This window comes from Tupaia chinensis, unplaced genomic scaffold (assembly GCF_000334495.1).
Source record: "Tupaia chinensis unplaced genomic scaffold, TupChi_1.0 Scaffold000146_1, whole genome shotgun sequence".
NCBI classification, from domain to species: domain Eukaryota; kingdom Metazoa; phylum Chordata; class Mammalia; order Scandentia; family Tupaiidae; genus Tupaia; species Tupaia belangeri.
In genome coordinates this window covers 3,405,124-3,408,278 of record NW_006159616.1, presented here as the reverse complement: position 1 = coordinate 3,408,278, position 3,155 = coordinate 3,405,124, and positions in this window count along the sequence as shown.

Below are 3,155 nucleotides of genomic sequence, written 5' to 3'. Positions count from 1 at the left end.
TGTGGACTTCAACACATTATTGAATTATAAGCTCAGTGTTTAAAAATGTTGAGACAATAAATTACTTATACTGAATTTTTCCAAAAGACTTTTTATGTAAAGTGTTCATTGAAACATTACATGCAGAAGATTTCATAAAATATAGTATACAGTTAGAAGAATTTTCATTACATGAACACACACAGAACAAGAGAGAGAATGTCGGGGGAACCAGCAGTTAGCGTAATGGCTATGTCTCTGGACTCCCACATAGTCGACCACGGTTCATGTCCCGGACCCAGTGGCTTAAAACTCACACCGGGCACGTGTGCGTGCGTGCCCAAGATCCCGAGAGGAGAATGGAGGAGAAGGGATTGCGGTGTGACCATCCCCCCTGGGGGATGATTTCTTGCTTTCTGTCTCTATGTCTCTCTGTCTTTCTGGCGAGCGCACGCACCCTATAGCGAAAACCTCTCCAAAAAAAAAGAGAGAGGATGTCGGGCCAGCCGTGCAGTGCAGTGGTTAAGCACTGTGAGGGGCAGCTGGATCCTACATGGCTGGAAAGAGTTCGGGTACTGGTCCCACAGCTTGGAAAGCACACGAGGCACACACACGTGTGAGTCCAGAATGAGGATGAAAAATTGGAGGAGAAAGGATTGCAGTGTGACCAGACTGTCAGGGGATAGTCTCTCTCAGATGCACACACACACATGCGCGCCATCTAGAATTTGAAAATTAATCAAATAAAATGTTTAAAAAGAGAAAGAATATCAGCAGTATCCCAAACTCTCTTCAAGTCCCCTTCTAGTTACTGCCCTTGACTCCCCTCCCAAGGGCAAACACTACCCTGGCCCCTAACACCATAGGTCAGTTTTTCAGCCTTTCAATGAAGCTGTGCTTTTCTACTCAACAATGCCCAGAGGAGTCTCAGACGAGGCAAATGTCTCCTTGCCCTGGGGCTCGCCCAACCACACACGCAAATACATGGTGACACCTAAAGTCCTAGTCTTCTTGGGCCTCTTCCCACACAAGCCTTCTAGGTAAAGAGTAGAAGTATCCAAGATAACAGGACCATTTAAAAAATATCAATGTTGGGGCCAGCAGGTGGCATGCTAGACTCCCACATGGCCGACCATGGTTTGAGACCCAGACACAATGACTTAAAACTCACACAGGGCATCTGTGTGTGCATGCCCAAAATCCCAGGAGGAGAATGGAGAAGGGATTGTGGCATGGCCATCCTTCCCCAGGGAGGGATTTTTCACTTTCCCTCTTTTTGTCTCTGTCTGTCTCTCTCCAGTAATCACACGCACCCATGGCAAAAACTTTTTAAAAAAGAAAGGAAGGAAGGAAGGAAGGAAGAAAAAGTAGTGCTGCAAAATATTCTTCCTCAGCTCACGGATGACTAAAAGAATAAACCAGGGTGTGATAGTTAGGCACTGGACTCCCACACGGCTGACCGTGGTTTGAGTCCCAGACCTAGTGACTCAATCATTTTGGCCACGTGTGCATGTGTGCTCACAATCCCAGGAGGAGAATGGAAGAGTAGGGATCGCAGCATGGCCATCTCCCTGGGGAGAAATTTCGCACTCTCCCTCTCACTGTCTCTCTCTGTCTCTTTTCCAGTGAGCACATGCACCTTATAGCAAAAAACCTTAAAAAAAAAGAGTAAAGAAAGAAAGAGAGAAAGAAAGAAAGAAAAAAAAAAAGAGCAAGAGAGACAAATAGACTTTGTTTGGATCCCAACTTAAGTAACTCTAAAATAAAACAATGGGAAAGTCTGAATATTGACTGGATATTAAATATGGAATTCATCTTATTAGAGATGATAATAATATTGTTTCTGTTAATAAAAAGAGTTCTGATCTCTTAGAAACCGATACTGAAGTATTTACAAATGAACCAATAAGGAAGCAACCCTGTGGCCTGGTGGTTTAGGGAGCCAGATCTCACACAGCCAACCATGGTTCAAATTCCAGCCCCGGAGGCTTGAAAAACACACCAAGCACATGTGCATACATGCCCCAAATCCATAGTGGAGAAATGGAGGAAAAGGGATTGCAGCATGACCTTCCCCATTGGGAGGTGCTTTCTCCCTCTTCCTCTACCTCTCTCCGTCCGACTAGTACACATGTCTTCTGGCAATTTTTTAAAAAGAAAGGAAGAAAAAATAAATAATATGAGGTGTGGAGTTTGCTTTAAAATAATGGAGCAGGGAGTAGGAAAGTTTAGGTGAAAAAAGTAATTTGCTTTGTTTTGTTTAGTTTTCTAGTTGCCAAAGGGTGCATGTATTCACCAGAGAGAGAAACAGAGAGGGAGAAAGCACCCTGCAATGGGGTATGGTCATGTCGCAATCCCTGTCCTCCATTTCTCCATCTCCAGGACTTTGGGCATGGCCTTACACACATGCCCAGTGTGTTTTTTCAGCTGCTGGGGTTGGGATTTGAACTGTATTGGCTATGTGAGATTCAGCTCCCTCAACCACTAGTCTATGGGGCTAGGCCAACCCAGCTATTTGTTGATAATTGGTTTGAGTTTTATCTTTCTTTCTTCCATGAGTGAGAGAGAGAGAGAGCATCCCCACCAGGGTCTTGATTCCATGCTCCACCCCAGCCTCCGCTAGACCCAGACATGGGCATGCCTGGGCCCAGCGGACCCAGGGCAGTCTCCAGACTTGGCCCAGGAACCTTTCCCATGTGGCTGCAGAGCATAGGGTTTTACAGCTGTGCCACCATCTGGCCCCCCATTAATAATACCTGGGTTTCACTATATTATTGTATTTTTGTGTATGTTTGAAAACTTCCATTTTAAAAAAAAAAAGGCAAGGAAAAAGAAAGAAAAAAGAAACCATCCAATATGAATCAATTTATCAGCCATTCCTGACAGGTTCGGGTAACAGGTCTCGGCCATTAACAAACCCTGTGACTTTCATCAAGTTGCTCAGTATCTCGGGACCTCAGCTCGCTCATCCATAGCTGTGGCCTTGAGGTATGATCTCTCTCCAGGTCCTACAGAGCCCGGGAACCGTGGCCCCTCCAGAGGATCCTCAGGGCATTGGGGAAGCAAGGACTCAACCCGCAGGGCAGCGGGAGCTTTAACCTCAGCTCTGACACTCATCTGCATGGAACCTCGGACACAGCCCTTTCTATGGTTCAATCTCCTTACCTATAAAAATG